At 34.3% G+C, this 19,308-nt stretch overlaps 1 protein-coding gene across 8 annotated transcripts in view; it reads left to right on the top strand.

Moving 5' to 3' along the window:
• The window catches only part of LOC131843118 (muscle calcium channel subunit alpha-1), a 139,341-nt gene that overhangs the window by 66,815 nt on the left and 53,218 nt on the right, over positions 1 to 19,308 (top strand). The gene's annotated exons all lie outside the window — the stretch shown is intronic.

The raw sequence follows: 19,308 nt of genomic DNA, 5'->3' as shown, positions 1-19,308 counted from the left end.
TAACCTAACCTACCTTTTTGTTTACTATATTATTCTGAGGTCTTAATTTCTATTGTAAGAGTCGCAATACAAAACCTAACTTAACCTACCTTTCTGTATACCATTTCGACCTGTGGCTTTAATTTTTATTGCAATGATCACAATACAGAACCTCACATTACCTACCTTTCTGTACACCTTATTGATCTGTGGCCACAATTATCATTTTGACCTGTGGGATTAATTTCTATTGCAATGGTCACCATACAAAACCTAACCTACTGTACCTTTCTGTATACCACATTAGTCTGGGGTCACATTTTTTAATATAGAAAGCATAATACGAAACCTAACCTAACCCATATTTAATACTATACAACGGGGTTACAATTTCAAATGTAGAGGTCATAAAACTGAACATAACCCATTTTTTATATTTTACAAAGCCTAACAACCTACATTTCTATACATTATATTACTGGCCTGTGGCCTTACTGAAGAGTGAATCAGTAATGAGGATAATTAATAAAAAAAATATAGAATATAATTGAATTTTATTAGTATAACAGAAACAGATGTTCTTCTACTATATAATATTTACTTAACAACAAAATGTGTATAACATATTTTGTGTGGACCATAATGGTGGTTAGCTTCGTTTATAATTTTAACGTCTTCATAATGTTACTAAGATTATTTAGTAACAGCCGACTGATATTGCAATTGCTATTGATTTTTCATTGTTCTGTACACTTCTGTGCTCGAATGTTTCCATTGTTGATCTCCCAATAATCTCATCAGGTATATTATGCAACAAACAAAAAATATTATTAATAAACTTAAAACTGTATTACATAGAGATGTTTTTGGGTGTCGATTAGATTGGTTTCCACGACACCCAAGAGGTACAATCACATCGCGTTTTTTTAAAGTGGTGTCCCAGTCTTTTCCCAAGTTCATAGGTACTACTATATACAAGTGCTCTAAAATTTTAGAGAAGAAAAAAGACAGGCATAATCCACTGTATTAGAACTATAGAATAGAGTGGTAAACAATACTTATATTTTGTTATTTTTACCATTTCAATTTTTTAAGATTTTTTTTTTATAATATTGTTCAATAATAATAAAGCAGGAATAAATATTTTATTGTACCTGTAATATTGAATTAAATAGTAGATAATAGTATACCACTCTATTAAGAATAATGACTTTAAATTATAATGTAATGTTTTATACTTCACATCTACTTACAATGAGGCAAAGAAGACATATCTACAATATACACGAGAACATCGGCTATTTCTCTAAGAATAAAGTGGTAATTAAATTTTAAAAATATGTTTCTAATAAAGTCTAGTACGATATACAACATTTGTTTTAATTATAAGAATATTAATATTTCAATAGTTTGTATGATAATTAAATTAATTTTTAATATTTATATACAACTCTCTTCCATAGGAGTACGAATGTGTCAATAAAATGAATGAGTGAATTTGGAGTAGTGTGGTGACGATTACGATAGTCAAAAATAGTTGAAGACTAAGCATTACATCTTGAGTGTTATTTTTTAATATAATTCTATAATACAAGAAGTTGAACTGCTCGAAACTTATCATTTTTGACGATCGCAATAGCGTTACTTCACGTAAGTGTATATAAATATATTATATAAAAACATAAAAACTAATAAGCCGCCACCAAAGCTATATAAGTATGTAGGTAGTGAGTTCTAATTGTTGCTGTCAATGTGTTAAGCTTAAGTCAACAAATTTTTAATCACTACATTTTTTACATATGGCACACCGTTTACGATTCGCTCTTTTGGAATTAAAATTTTAATGTTCTCAGCATGCCGTACTCGACCTAAGGCGACATACAGTTGACCATGGCTGAACACATCGGACCGCAGATCTACGCCTACTCTATCTATGGTCTGTCCTTGACTTTTATGTACAGTCATCGCGTAACATACTTGCAATGGAAATTGTCGACGACACATTTCAATAGGACTTCCCGGTTCAATGGGTGCTTTGAAAGAAATCCTTGGTATTCTATAAGTTTCCGAGTCATGCGGTTTCCGAACCGTCACCAGTCTTGGCGATACATCTACAACGACTACCTTAGTACCGTTCACGAGTCGGTCTACAAAGCTGAGGTTTCTTACTATCATGCAGACGCAGCCCTTTTTTATTGGCAGATCGTAATCAGGCACTCCCTTAGCTTGTACTTTGTGTAGCATATCGGGACCCAGATGAAATTCGTCGGCATGTTCCACATCTACGCTATCAACACCATAGCAATGAATCATTTCGCCATCAACGCGTTCTAGTATATGGGCGTTTATATCATTAACATTAGTGTTATGAGTGGATAATATTGCTCTACTCGCGCATTCATCTGGATCGCACAACATATCGCCAGGAAAAACAAAGTCAAGCAAATGGTCGAGTTCGGAAACCACATTTAAATGCAGTAAACTAATTAGTGTTTGGATATTTCTGCCTGTGCCAAAAGTGTGTGATTCGCAGGCACCGGAGCCGAGGTTTAACAAAAAATTTGAATATCCCTCGTCGTTGCGCGTTCTTTGAGCTTCTGTCAAAGAAAATTGGGTCATTTCATGCCATAAAGAAGATGTTCGGAGGGATGCTTGAATAATATCATTTTGACATCTCGCACTCGGCACGACTGGAGGTATTTGCCTAAAGTCACCAGCGAAAATCATTATTTTTCCTCCGAACGCTTTTCTGCAGCCCATCAAATCTTGCAGTGACCGGTCAAGAATGTGTACAAGATATTTGTGCGACATTGGCGCTTCGTCATATATAATAATGGAGGATTCGCGAATTAGTTCAGCCCTCTGGGTACCGTTGGTTAAACTCCAATGACTCGTGTCATCGATCACTTCTAATGGTAATCGGAACATACTGTGAGCTGTGCAACCGCCTTCGTAATTCTGTGCAGCTATTCCCGAACTCGCAGTACAAATTGCAACAGCTTTCAGTATTCCCCGTACATACGCCACTATAACTTTCAGCAACAATGTTTTACCAGTGCCTGAAGGGCCGTCCAAAAATAAAATACGAGCTGTCTCGTCACAAGAGTGGTCGGTTGCTAATAACTTTAAGACGTGATCGAATACGCGTTTCTGTGCATGCGATAATAATGGTACCCATCGAGTAACGAATTCGCGCAAACTGTCATTATTATATTCCACTCGCTCTCTATCTAATTCTGTTGTGTCGTCTCGAACAACTGGCAGCCCTTGGTCCTGAAGACGACTTCCATGTTTGCGGAGGAGTCGGTCAATTTCCTTTAACGCTTGGTTATATGCGTGATCTTCTTGATCGTTTGGGTGGCGTTCCAAAATATCTTCACTTATGAGATGTTTGAATTTATCCCATAGAATCATTGCAGGGGCACCATTGGTAATTAAAAGCACGAAAAAGTGTCTAAGCTTTTTTCCATTATAAAATGCTGCTGCCTCTTGAATACATTTCTCGTATTCTTCTTCATCGTTAGCAATACCGACTGTCCGGGCTGCCTCCTGGAACGTTTTACAATTTGGTCCACCTAAAGTTAGCAAGTCGGCATAACCACGGCACGGGAAAGAACTCAACAACATTCTTAAATAGAACTGCTCGCCCCTGTTCGGTGCCACCCAATATAATCTCGCAACCATCTCTTTGCGTTGTCTTTTCGTAACGAAATATTTTCCTCCGCAAATTGAAAATATCTGTACATTCTTTGTCTTCGGTCGAGAGGCATGCACTATGTAATTTTCATAGAAGTCCTGATACGTGAGGTTCTCGAATTCTATTTCAGATGGTCTATTGAAATATTTCAATAGATCAGAATTAGATCGCTCAACAGCTTCAGATTCTTGACCTCGCCTGAAAAATACAGTATGCTGTCCCTCTAGATGTACCGTCAACTGCTTTATGGTAGGTTCTCGTGCTGTAAGATCAAATTCGAAAGTCCTCCATGCGGCATCGCAAGCACCTATATATCGTTTGGTCACATATTGTTCTATTTCATTGTTGCGAAGTTCGTCTGGAACAATCGCTACGCGTGCTTCGTCTGGACCTTTTGTCATATATTTAAAAAGATACTTGACGATTTTCCGCGTTGAAGATATTTCTAGATTTATGTGACAATCATATTTTAATAGCAATGCCGCATTGTATGGTACTATCCATAGGTCGTTAACTGTTACACTACGATTTCGGTACGAGATATTGGCTGTGTTCGACGCATTCCTTTTTAATACTACAAAACCTCTTTCATCAGTGTAGGTGGTGTCGGTTTCTTTTTTGGGAAAATATTTGGTACATTTTTGCTTTTCCGCATCCCAACACGGCAAATTAGTACGATGATTAATGCCACATGGGCCATGAACCATATGTTTTAGTACCAGCGTGCGTAATCTTCCATCCGCTTCGTGTTCAGCGGGTATATCTGCACGTACCACTTTATCAATGTCGATATTCTGTACCGGTCCACCACCGTCTACGCGAAAGCATATATGCGCGTGTGGCAAACCGCGTTTCTGAAACTCTATTACATATAAAATATATATCAGTTTACCGAACCAAGATCCGCTGCGTAAATCTCTCAATAATTGTGACAGTTTTAAATTAAATACGCGGGCACAAATAGAAGCTGAAGGCATGATACTGTTTGCGGAAGTGTTTACTACTATTTCCTTCCATTTGGGATTACATGTAATCGTTAAAAAATACGAAGGTTTTCCCAATCTATTAACGATTGCAATCGCATCCATGTATTTACATTTCATGTAACGTGGACCACCCGTAAACGTATTTGGTAAGTATACACGACCTGGTACCACACCGCCTTCTCCTTGTACAGTTTCATCTCTAGCAATTTCTTCCAAAGGAGCGAGACGAAGTTCTTGGGAATTACATTTCTGCAGATTAGCGACATAGCGAAGCCGTTCTTCCTCGACTCTACAGTACATGTCTACAAGCCATTCCTCTGACAGACGACCTAGTTGCGAAAATCGGGACTCCGACAGCAGAAGACATCTATAGTATTTTACTTGTGACAATTTGTGACCCTGATTATCCAGAGTATTTATTGTCCATCCAACACCTCCGTGTGGATAAAGTAATGGATATTGAAATACTTCATATAATGGATTAAAGATGTCGACTGTGTGCGGTTTTTTTTCCCCAATTTTCCATATACACATACTTCTCGGTACATATTGCTCTCTATCGGTGCTAATGATAGCTGCAATTTCATCGCCGCGCGGCATATCGCCTAAAATATTTCCATGTGTGACACGAGAAGTACGTTCGAACACAAGCCGTGCCTCTGTGGATGGTTCATTAGAGAGTCGTTTGAAACAATCAATAAACGGACTGACTGTGTTTAAAAAAATTGTAATCTCCTGCAAAATGTTCTGATCGAGATTACGGTTTTGTGCCAATCTTTTTCGCTCTTCGCCATCGTCAATATAAAGTCCGATAGGATTTGTGGATTCTGTGTACGACATATCAAAGACTCTATGGTACGTTCGCCCTTGAATTTTAATAAAACTCAGTCCTGTCGTTGGATGCTGATATCCATGTGAAACACCCAAAGCACTAAAAGCAAACAGATTATTATACGCTCGAGCGTACGTTATGAATTTCTGGTTAGAATAAAATTGTTCGGTAAGTGGAGGTAAATGCATAATATTAAATCGTCCTTTTCCACAGCACCATTGTGCTCTGCCCTTCTCTTCGTAAAATAACTTTGCACCGCATTCTGGGCAGATGTAAATGTCATTAGCAACCAAGGAAATATTCTTAAACGAATATAATACTACACAGTCCAAATCTTTTCCTGATTTCTCGACTATTAATCCGGTTTTTCTTAAAATTGGTTCTACGGTTCTCACCCGATTATATACAGTATCACGTTCACTAATTAGCTCGCGATTATATTCACGATAACGATGTGAGGCGTCCCGGTGCACCTCTGGATGTAATTCAGTATAACGAGTAACAGCATCGCGATTTACTTCTGGATGCACTGCTGAGTAACGAGATACAGATTTACGGTTTATCTCTGGATGCACATAAGAATATCGCTGAACAGCTTTTTGATGGACTTTTTTATGTGTGGTATTATACTTTATAGATGCTGTCAAATGGGAGTTCGTGTTGACTTTCTTTGGACCATGTTTAAGCGTTAAGGGACGCCCTGACTTACGACTATTTATATAACTTTTATGTAGTCGACTATTTTCTTCCTGACCAATAATACTCGACATAGGTATATCTAAACATTCATCATTATTTGCAACAATCACCGATTGAGCAGAAAATACATCATTATTTTGAACATACGATAGTACCATGATATGGTGAATTGCATATTCACGCTGGTGACCATCTAGTGCCGCATTGCGTAATAAAAGTTGGGCTAAGTTATAAAGCCCATTAACTTGAAACAGTCTTGCTCGATTTTCTTCACTGCAATGACTGTACATACGGTTTGAATCTACTGCGTGAGAATCAAACAAATAATAGATTCCATCCGTGCTAATCGTCTCTACCTGTTGAGTATGAATACCGCTAGATTTCCAAAAGGACACTGTCGCGTTTTGGCCGGTGAATTGAAAGCCGCTGTTAGCGGAACTGTGTCTATGAAACAACGTGCGAATTTTATTTTCTAAATCTGTTATCGTATTGCTTAACTGTGACTCGTAGCATGGATACAATCCCTGATCTGTCCATTCTATACATAAGTCTACTTTGTAATGTGCCATGTCTAATGATGTCGGCAATTCCTCTGGTTCTATAAGTCGAGGTTCAGCGCCACGGAGAACAACATTTAAATATATATGATTTCCAATGTTTAAAATAAAGTCGATATCGGCAGTAGTAAAAATAGCCTGACTGTTAATATACGAATAAATTAAACCACATGCCGACATCACTACACATTGCAAATTGTTACCACCCAGCAAAGTTCCTTGATGGGTGGTACCGGCAGCGACACACCTGACACTTGGCTCATCCGAATGCATGTCAATCCGAGAAACCTCCAAAGGGAGATTCGCTGACAAAGCGAGTTCTTTGCATACAGTAGGGACATTGATATCATTGCTCTGTTCCATCGATTTAGAATTCTGGAATATAAAAAAATAATTAAAAGATTTTGTTTATGTTCCTTTGTTCATGTTCATGTTTTGAAAATTACGATTATCAAAAGATTACAATTTGCTCGCAAAAGATATAATTTCTATTAAAATCAATCACGGATACTTTGTTATAAAAGAATGCAACACCATCAAGTTTTCAAAAGCTTATTTAATTAGTCTTTATTAACAATAAAATTAAATTCCAAGAAATAATTTTAAAAATCTTCATAAACAAATAAATTTTAGTTTACAAACATGATTAGGTTACTATTTTCTAAACACAAAATATTGCATCGTAATTGCCTAAGTAATACTTAGACATACGTATTTATATTATAAAATAATTTATAAACCAACTTTATACTTATGACAAACTTAATACCTACCATAATATCAGATTCAATGGAAGATACCGATATGGATGTATTAGAAGATAGAACAATGACATCATTATTCCAAATTTTAGATTTTTTAATCGAATGATCCAGTGTCATAATGTCTAAATCGTCCTGAAAAAACAAGTTACATTATATTTCAAGAAATGAAATAATGAATTAAAAAATATATTATATTATTGTATATTTATATTATGTATATATATTTTATATATTACTGTTATTTTTTATGTTTATTTTATTCCACTCATGCACCATCCACCACTGGACAAACTTTGAGTAGAGGAGAAAAGACAGAACTTTTCTCGTCTACACAAAGGTTGTCTGAAAGTTATCGCTTAAGCGCCCAGACTGGCGTTTGTACCTACATACTCTGTTTTTTTTCACACGGAATCACTTGATGATGTGGTATCCGTGATGCTATTCATTTACTGGCATATAAAGGCAATGATTATCATTTACCATTAGCTGGGCTGTCAGCTTTTTTGCCATTTCAGTTGCATTAATAAATTGACCTATAGAATCATACAAACACTTAGAGTGGCTATCAAATTCTGAAATAGACTTTCACATCTCTAGGAGTTCAGAAAAAAAAAAATAATTTGGAAGAGAACTAAAAAATATTTATTCTAAGGGTAAACACAAAAATAGATAAATATATACATATAAATAAAATTGGAGTGCCTGCTTGTCATATTGAAAGAACTGCTTTTTTGCTACATGCCTATGGATATAAATACGGTACATACACCAAAATAACATTTTTTACAATTTCTGTCTGTCTGTCCGTTTGTTCCGGCTAATCTCTGAAATGTCTGGGCCAATTTTGAGGGGACTTTTATTGGCAGGGAGCTAATATAATTAATACTTAGGCTACTTTTACTTTAGAAATATTCTTTTATTTTAGAAAAATAAAGTTAGATTCCACGCGGACGAAGTCGCGTGTACAGCCAGTATATTATAAAAAAACTGAAATATAAAATGCAATGGAAATAAATACCCAATCGATTGAAAATTACTAATATTCTGTAATAGATACAATGCCACTTACATTTTTGGAGTGTTGACTTGTCATTGGTGAAGATGACTCTTCAGGTGACAATACCACGACACTGTGACTCCAAACACTCGAATTTTGTTTTTCTGAGCTGTGATCACCTATACTACTTACCACCTAAAATATGTAAGTATAATTATACCATACAAATATAATAACAGAAGCATTAATAAGGATATCATTATTTAAAAAAAAACTGTTTAGTATACATACATATGAACGTCTTTCATACAACATATTATTAAACCAGAAAAGCTATTGTAAATTCCGAAATGCATTGAACCATTTTATTTATATTTTATCGATGTACGAGCGGGCGAACTTAAAATCTCAACTTAATCATCCATTTGTACGTTTTGCCTCCAAACCCTAATAAAAAGCGTTTCAATATGCAACATATTTTTCTCAATTTTTCCAATCTGTGACTACTTCATATAAACATCATACAATCTTTTAGTACCACCACAAAAAATGAAATTAAATTTATTGATATTATCCTAGTGATTGTAAAAACTGAAGACATACTAACCATCTGAACAACATATACATACTGAAGTCATGTAATATAATATACATCCTGACAGTCGCCTGTATACTATATGCATATATACATAATAATAATAATCTCAGGACAATTCACACAGCGCCATCTAGACCCAAGTTAAGCTTGCTAAAGCTTGTGTTATGGGTACTAAACAACTGAGACATATACATAGATATTTTTATTTTTGGAAAAACATACATATTATACATAGAAAACACCCAGACCGATACAAACAATCATACTCATGAAAATACAAATGTTTGTGCCGTGCGAGGAATCGAACCCGCGATCGTCGGTTGTAAAGAGGTGTGCTAGACCGCTAGACCACCGAGGTCGTCAAAATAATATGCACATAGATTCATGTCGACATCGATGTTTTCTAATATCTATCATCTCTACATATGAAAAAAATAAATTATTATTTACCTTATGATTACTTAAGAATGAATCATTATTTTGATTACAGCTCCGTACAATCGACTGTTTAGAATCACAGCGTCGTTTCTTGTTTAAAACCTTGTTAAAAGAAATCAACACTTTATAACAATTGTTAATGTTATTCATTAATAAGAAAAAATAAAAAATCATGTGTTTAATTTGTTTAGATGCATATTGAAAATTTTGATATAAAAATAAAATATAAGAATCATAATCTCGATTATCGATTGCATGAATTATACGTCGGAAGCTCTATGGTGAGTGTCAATTGTCATAGTTGTCATCAAAGAGTTTATACATCTGCTGTCATTGTTATTGGTGTAGAACTGTAGATTTGTATACATTGTGGTGTAACGTTGCTCTAAAGATATTTGCGTATTATACAATTTCTAAATTGGGTAATAATAAAATATACTGTGAAAACATAGAATACATGAAAACAGACAAATTAATCGTAATACATATAGTTACATACCGTGAGTACTTATTAAATTAAGTGACATAATAACCACATCCACCATGTCCCATATTTTACTAAAGAAAACAAACAGTGTTTACTACATAATCAAATATTTGTTCAATGAGACTACAAGAGGTACTAACTGAATGGGACAGCAGAGATGTTGATAAAAAATAAAAAAATTTGATGTGCAAAAGTGGCAAATTTTCCAAAATTGTGAAACCAATCTTTATACTCAGTTCCCAGGCGTTTTTCAAGAGTATAAAAAGGAGTGAAAGTGTCATTGGTTCTGAATTAGTTTGCAGAGTAAACAGGCAGATTATAAGAAGAGTTAATTTTTGTGGTATACCTACTATAGATCACAGTTTAAACTTGTAGTAGTACTTATATAAGAATATAAGATAATTATAAATTTACATGTAAAATTTCTCAATTATACATCCACTTCATTAATATGATTGTTTTATTTTAATGCAATATTGAAATTTTTAGAAATATTTCCACATTAAAGTGCAGTACATTAGTAATACTTCGTTTCATTAGTTTAATGCAATTATAACCTATGTCCAGATTAATAATAGCAAATAGTAAAGCTGAAAATTTCAAAGTGACATGGTATGTTGTCTACATGTCCTAATTTATTTATTAAACAATAGGTTAATAATTTGTGATGTACATATTTTTATTTAAAAAAATAATGACTAAGGATTCCTATTTTTTTTAAATGTTAGTATAATATAAATAACACATGATTATAAAATATTTAACCGTTAAGATATAACACATAACACTTGGAAAATAGAACATTAAATATAGTAATATCATATCTAGTTAAAGTAAACCTTACTAAACATTATGTTTCTTATATAAATGGAATGGCAAACAAGGTGATGGCACATCTGGTAGTAAATGGAAAATGTCACCTATATACATGAACAACACCATAGACTATTACACCATTATTAGATACTCTGCTCTCTCTAAACTCATTATTACTATTCCACGGAACTAAGAATTCATGCCTGTACCCTATACTTTTTCAGCCATATCTCACCTTTCAATCTAAATATAATTTTCAATGAAAATTACATGGCGGTTGAAATAGTTGCCACAGAGGTACCACATACAGACTTTAACTTTAATAAACTTTGTACAAAGTCTATCTTGGAGCAGTTGAATAAGTGTCATTATAGAAATACACATAACAAACAAGATATTTACCTTATTATGAGTTGCATGTAGCAACTCATTACAAGTGTTGGCAACCCCTTCAGAGATCTTCTTGGGCTGTGGTTTACGGCCACGAAGTTCTTTCTTTGGACGACCAACATTTCGTTTCATTTCCATCTACAAGAATATTTTTTATTAGAGTTTATGATAGTTTGCTATATATGTAACCAATAGGTTAAGCTTCTGTCACTGTCTTGATGAATCGAAAAACATTGGATAGTCATAATATATCATATCATAGCAACACATTAATGTCTGGTTGCAGGGATGGTGCTGCAGTGATATATCACTACTCTAGAAAGCTTTTGGATTATTAAATATTTTGTTTTTTGCAAAGGTGTTAGTACATCAATTCTCCTAACTGCCTGTTAGAATATTTAACATTTCACAAGATTGTCATTCCTCTACTCCATCATTGGAGTGGTCAACCACATTATCAGTGTTTTATTCAACTCTCAATGTCTATGCGTTAAATAAAGATTTAAAAATCAACATTTTTATAAAAAGTAATCACTTAAACTCTCAATAGTAAAATATGGAGCATAAAACTTTTTACTTAAAATACGTACCTTTGTAAAAATAGTAAAAAGTATTCCAATAAGTAAGTAGATAATCTAATTATATTATATAACTAAAATCATAAATAATTAATAAAAATAATCACTTACCCTTGTAATATTCTTCAACTTCAACAAGTTTTAACACTTTTAACCAATTCTGTGTCAGTTATTTGATCGCGTTAGCGCCAAATTAAAATTTTCTCCTTCGATTTCCCGCTCTTTTGTTTTTTTTTATAACAATGTATTTTAAAATTCGAATCCATTCTTCTTTTTGAAAATTATCAGAACTGTTAATATTTTTTTTTTATTTTCATTTTAAAATAGTTATTGACTTTTAAATTAATTAACAATTATTCTTTTAGACAAATATTTTTGAATTGTATTCTAAAAAATATTTTTTCAAACACAAATATTTATTTTAATTGAAATTAAAATGGATTTAACCTTTCTTAAAAATTATTGTTAATTTACAAGCTATATTATGTAATAAAATAAATGTAACTAATAAAAAAAAAGATATAGGTAATTCCAATTCATCCATCAATAAATATGTCTATATTATATTAAAAAAAAAATACTCAACAAATTTGAACGTTATGCCTGAATAGTAAAATTTATTTTTCATTTAATTTACAAATTAAGCAAACAAATTCTCTCATGAGACCTATAATTATTTTATAGTCTGTACTGTTCTGTTATGAAGTGCTGTGGTCACGAAACAAAACTTTATTATGTAATATTATCTTATCTGTGGCTGTATCCATGTAGTGGGCTTAAGGACAGGCATTAGACATCTGTAGAATTTATTACCTGTACCTACTCTCATTCTACCGTTGTTCCACTTAATTATTGTTGTGTGTGAAATTATCTAATAGCTATCATAGATGTTATTTTTTTCATTTCACATTTCTTAATTTTTTTCTAGTTTATACAGTAATTTTTATTTGAACTACGTGAAGAACACACTCATGTTCGTTGATAATCTAATAAGAAACATTAATAATGTAAACATCGCCTTCATACATACTGCTGTAGTTTTGTCATTATGTTTTCATACTTACCTGTAATCGAGACAATCGAAAGAATAAATCTACCACATATGCTAAATCAAACTTTTTATTACCATAAAAAAATATCTTAAAATGTATGTACTTAAATAATTTCTTCTGTTACTGTATGTGAATATATTAAAAATGAAATAAAAATATATAGAAATTAAACTGCCTAAAAACATGGTTAATAATATTAAAGTTTTTTATTTATACTTAATAATTACCCAACATTTAATTAAGGACGTAACCACCTACTTTCTTTATTTCACGCTGTTATTTATTTAGAGTTTCCATTCCTCAATAAAAGTCAGTTCGCTGCAGGGATGATTGGTGCCACAAAACTGAATTTTAAAAATATTTTAAAATTGTCATAACAAATAAAGTATCCTAATTAGGCCGCCATCTTGGATTTTTCCTTTTTAAATACTGTGCACTTTGGTGATAGAAACATTTCATACAAACATTGTACAGAGCCGAGGTTACATACACCTAGGAGTTCCTTAGTACGGTTTACTATAAAAATCGATGTATGGTGTTGCCAGGAGATTTTGATAAAAACCACCTAGGACCCTTTGAGGGATAATTTTGGACCAATGCTCATCACTGTTTTGTTCAAATTGACGAAAAAAAAATTCCACGTTTTTTTACTTTTCTTCGAAATTACCCCAAAAAAGGGAAATTTTTTTGGACCAGGTAATATTTCCCACCGAGAGTTTCCATTGCTGTATAGAAGTCAACTCGCTGCAAGGTTTAGTGGTACCCCAAAATTGAATTTTTAAAAGTCCCTAAAAATGTCGACATAAATTAAGTACCATAACTCGGCCGCCATCTTAGATTTTTACTTTTTAATACTTTTGACATATTCACCCTAGTGACAGAAACATTTCGTTCATACATTGTATAGAGCCTCGGTGACTCCTTCTAAGAAAACTGATGTACGATGTTGCCAGATAATTCTGACAAAAACCACCTAAAATCAATAGAGGGATTGTTTTTGACAGATTTTCATCGTTCTTTTGTTTGAAATGTCCAAAAAATATTTTCCCACTTTTTAGGACATATCTCAAAAATTACCCTAAAATCGGGGAAAATTTTTATACCAGGTAATACTTTGTGTTGAGACACATCATATCTCCATAGAAGTCGACTGGCTGTGGGGTTGCCAAGTGTCCTAAAACTACATTTAAAAATATCCCAAATTTTCTCCGAAAAGCAAAACTCCCTTATCTCTGCCGCCATTTTGGATTTTTACTTCTTAATACTTTTGACGTATTCACCCTAGTAACAGAAACATTTCGTCCATACATTATGTAGAGCCTCGGTGACTTCTTCCTGTACTATTCCCTAAGAAAACTGATCTGAGGTGTTGCCAGATAATTTTGACAAAAACCACCAAAAATCCTTAAGGGGATGACTTTTGACAGATTTTCATCATTCTCTTGTTTGAAAAGTCGAAAAAAAAATTTCCCACTTTTTAGGACCTATCTCAAAAATTACCCTAAAATCGGGGAAAATTTTTATACCAGGTAATACTTTGTGTGGAGACACATCATCTCTCCATAGAAGTCGACTCGCTGCGGGGTTGCCAAGTGTCCTGAAACTACATTTAAAAATATCCCAAATTTTCTCCGAAAAGCAAAACTCCCCTATCTCTGCCGCCATCTTGGATTTCTAAAATTTCATAATTTTCCCTAGGGGCCGGGTCCTTCGGCTATCCGACGCCGCACAGTGCGTTGAGCTAGCACACTCGTAGGTACCCTATCAATTTCAGTTTTTAAAGCTAGACCTCAATTTCAAAATTTGTCCCATGATGTATGGGTGTTGCCAGCAAATTCTGACAAAATCCACCTAAACCCCTTCAGGGGACGATTTTTGGTAGACCAACAAGACTTTTTCATTTAAAATGTCGAAAAAAATTTTTCCCACTTTATGGGACTTTTCTCCAAATTTAACCCAAAATCGGGGAAAATTTTTAGCCCTGGCAAATCTTCTTACTGGGACTTACCCATGTCAGTAGGTGGCGTTTAGCTACGGGGTTGCCATGTGCAGCAAAAACGCGATTGAAAATATCCCAAAATTTTTCCAAAAACTAAATCTCCCATAGCTTGGCCGCCATCTTGGATTTCTGAAATTTCATAATTTTCCCTAGAGGCCGGGTCTTTCAGCCTCCCAATGCCCTACAATAGGGATCGGTAGCATCCCCGCAAGTACCCTAGGAATTTCAGTTTTTGGAGAGACACCCCAATTTCTATTTTGGTCATACCATGTATGGGTGTTGCCAGCAAATTCCAACAAAACCCACCTAAAACCCTTTAGGGGATGTTTCTCGATAGGCCTTGATGCTTCTTTTGTCAAAAATGTCGAAAAAATTTTTTCCCACTTTTTGGACCATTTCTCCCAAATTACCCCAAATTCGGGAATTATTTTTAGCGCTGGCAATACTTTATACCGAGACCCATCATCGCCCCATAGAAGCCGACTCGCTGCGGGGTTGCCCTGTACCTAAAAAATGACTTTGAAAATAATCCGGATTTTTAGGACCAATTTCACACGCCCCCAACTCGGCGGCCATCTTGGATTTTCGAAATTTCATAATTTTCCCTAGAAGTCGAGTCCTTCGAGTTTCCTATGCTCCACAACCGGTGTCGCCAGTACCCCCGCAACTACCCTGGGAATTTCGGTTTTTGAAACCCTAGAAAATTTTCAACCAGTTTTTGGCAATTTTTTCGCGGCCATCTTGGATTTTAATTTTTTGTTTTTACGCCACATTCTGGGTCCCGCCGAGACGTGCCAAATCACTCTTTGAACGGAATCGATCCGAGCGAAACTGTAAAAGTTAGCCGCCATCTTTGTCCGCCATCTTGGATTTTCCCAAATTTCGGAATTTTCTCGTGGTCACCCTAGCCAAAGGAACATTTCCCCCATACATCGTCACGACCCCCCGGCACTCCTTCTGGGAGAACAACTATGTCAATCAGTGAGTGAGTCACCGTAATGCAGCTTTATATATTATTATAGATTATAAATATATAAAGAATAATAATAATAATAAAGTATGTATTGTTTGTGCGTGTGTTCGCTGCACGGGACGGCCGTGTGTCTCGTATCCGGTGACATCATCTAATACGTAATACAGCGCGGTATGAGTATATAGGTTATGTATAATATCCTTTAGATACACTATTTGTACGCCGGCTTGAGACTAAAGTGCGGATTATGTGGTGTCTCACGTCCACTGTCTCGCCATCTACCACCACGGGATCCATTTCTGATTTCACTGAATTACTATGCCCACATATATAATCTATACATATTAATAAAATTGGGGTGTCTGTTTGTAATATTGAAATAACCGTTTTTTACTATATGCATATGAATATAAAATTATTTAAATTATAAACACTATCAATAAAAATGAAATGTAATGTAATAATAAGAATAATAATTGTTATAATAATAATAATAATAATTGTAAAAACATTGTATAATAATCGTTAAATATTAACTAGAATATGATTGTTATAACGTATGTAATTTTTAGGTTTTAGTAATAAAAAATTGCTTGCCTACTGTAAAAAGTCATATTACAGCGCTGCCTGCTTATAAAATCACTGTGGCTCAATCGTTTACTTATCTTGTCTTAACATGCCCCTACTGCTGAGATTGTGCTGTGTTTGTGTGCGCTGATAACAGCAAATTTAATAAATAGATCCCTCTCAGTTGGTAATTATTTGATTAAGTTTATAATTTTTAAGAATCGTTACGATTAGTTTGTAATAATGGGGTTAATATGCTTATCACTACGACTGATTTAATCTTATTGTATATTTACATTTGACCCAAAAAATAGTGCTGGTCGGTAGTTTGTATTCACACGTTTCGACTTGTAAATGTAAACTTACAAGGATTATTTAAAAGAGCAACACACAAGTTTCTCGCTCGTTCTTCTTGTGATGAGACAGCTCTCCGAACGAGCGGTATGTAAAAAAAAATTATGATTATTCAAAAGTGCTTAAATTAAGTTTATTTAAATAAATGATTTTCTATTCTATTCTTAAAAACAAAAATCCCAAAAAAAATTTAGATTATAAAAAAATCTTGTCTGTAATGCAAAAAAACATATGTAAAAGTATAATATCTCCGCTCATTAGCCCTGGATGATTGTATGTTCTTTATATGATCAGAGTTCAGTAACTTGGTTAATTGTTTCCGCGGAGACACAATGTGAGGTTTCTGAAGTAAGCATATGTAGTGATGTATGTGATATAATTGCGTATAGGAACTGTTGATCCTAAAAGTTTCATACAGTAAAAATTCTTTATTCGCCGGGTATTTTCCATAAATATGCCTCGAATACAAAAACCGATTACGTATATATAATTTAAATCTAAATATATATAACTCAAAGGTCACTGACATAGTGATCTATCAACGCACAGCCCAAACCACTGGACGGATCGGGCTGAAATTTGGCATGCAGGTAGATGTTATGACGTAGGCATCCGCTAAGAAAGTATTTTGATTAATTCTATCCCGAAGGGGATAAAATAGGGGATGAAAGTTTGTATGAAACTTTGTCAATTTTAAACCGATCGGGCTGAGACTTTGCATGCATAAATCTACTATGACGTAGGCATCCCCTAAGAAAGGATTTTGATAAATTCCACCCCTAAGGATAAATTAACGCGAATGAAGCCGCGGGCAAAAGCTAGTAACGTATAAAAAAGTAAAAATTTTGTTATTCTATATTAACTTTACACGATGCATAATGACCATACGCATTATGTACCGTGTATTTACTTATTTATATTGTTATTTACTTAAATTATCAATTATTTATTATTTATATTTTAATATATAATATCATATATATATATCAGTGTCCATAAGAGCGCCCAATAATTACGTACAAGCAAGAAGACGAAACTTGTTTGTTGTTCCATGGAGAAGAACAGAGCTGACCAAACAGGCTCCTATTTCTCTGGCATTGAGTCTACTCAACGGTGTAGTTAGTCGCTTACCAGATCTACACATGTTTACTTGTAATGTGCTGGAGTTTTGTAGGATGGCAGCAGATTATTTATGTAGTATGGAAAATTAACATTAGGTTTTTTTTTCTCTTTTGTTTCCTTGTGTAATTAGTGTATATATATATATAATTAGAGTTTATATTTGTGTGTATTTGTATATTATCTTCCTAAGTGGGCATATTGGGAGACTGTAAAGCTCACTTAGTATGACGTAAATCAATAAATATATACATAAATTAATAGTGAATACCACGGACCTAATTAGTACGTTGCAACACGGGTTCACGAGAATAATCCCCGTGAACTGCAGAGTGAGGTGGGCGGCGCGGCGCACGGTGCGGTGCGGTGCACTCACCGAGCAATGTATCTCCAATACATTATTGATTCAGTTTAACAACTGCACATCAAACAAATAACTATATTATACATAACAATATATCACTATATTGCACTCTGAATTAGTTGTGATAAAACAATATATTCGCTCTACATTTGCCAAGCGTTTGCCACTGTTTTCCCTATGCATAGGAAATGCACAATTACAAAATTATCCATGCATCAAGTCAAAAAAACTATAAAATGCTGGCTGATGAAACCAAATTATGACGAAACAGAACAAATACTTCCAGCTTACGACTAACACACAGTTCTGCAAAATGAACACTCGCACACACATGTTCATACATACACACTGTTATACACACCAATACTCATACCTTTTCGATACATCCACAAATTTATTCCATATATTTTACATAGGGAATAATATAATATAGATAAACATGTAAAATGTACACAACAGTAAGTCACTCCAGTTTCTACAATACAGGCCTGCGAGTCTAGTGTGGAACTACAGTGAATTAAAAATGTAAATGTATCAAGAATAAATATTATTATTATTATCATTATCAGGGGCGTGTAGTGATTTTGTGGGCTCCCGGGCTAAATCTACTTAGGGGCATACCTAATTATATTACTCAACTAAAAAAATACACCGACCAAAAACAAGCGACCAGAAATTCTCCGTTCCTTTCAAAGAACGCGCACTTGCATGGGTTGATTGATCTCAGGGTTGCCAACCTTATGATAGGTTTTGAACATTCTAGATATTTTTTTATACTCCAAATATCGTTTCAGTGGGGACTGGGGGATCTTTGTATCCTCGGGGCCCTGGGCTGCAGCCCAAAAAGCTCTCAGGTAGATCGGTCCCTGATCATGATTTCTTTGTGTGTGTTTATTTTGCTATGGCACGAAGCACGCATTGTTATCGTGGATGTCCATGATTATCGAGTGACAGACGCCAGTACTTACACTTTTTCTCCGGACGGTTCCACACAACTGATCGTTAAAAATATATCTATAAAAAATATGGTGTATATGTCGTTAACATTAAAAACTTTTTTAT

This window comes from Achroia grisella, unplaced genomic scaffold (genome assembly GCF_030625045.1).
Source record: "Achroia grisella isolate CSIRO2021 unplaced genomic scaffold, CSIRO_AGI_Agris_v1 utg2786, whole genome shotgun sequence".
Lineage (NCBI taxonomy): Eukaryota > Metazoa > Arthropoda > Insecta > Lepidoptera > Pyralidae > Achroia > Achroia grisella.
This window is presented reverse-complemented; position numbering and strand designations above follow the sequence as displayed.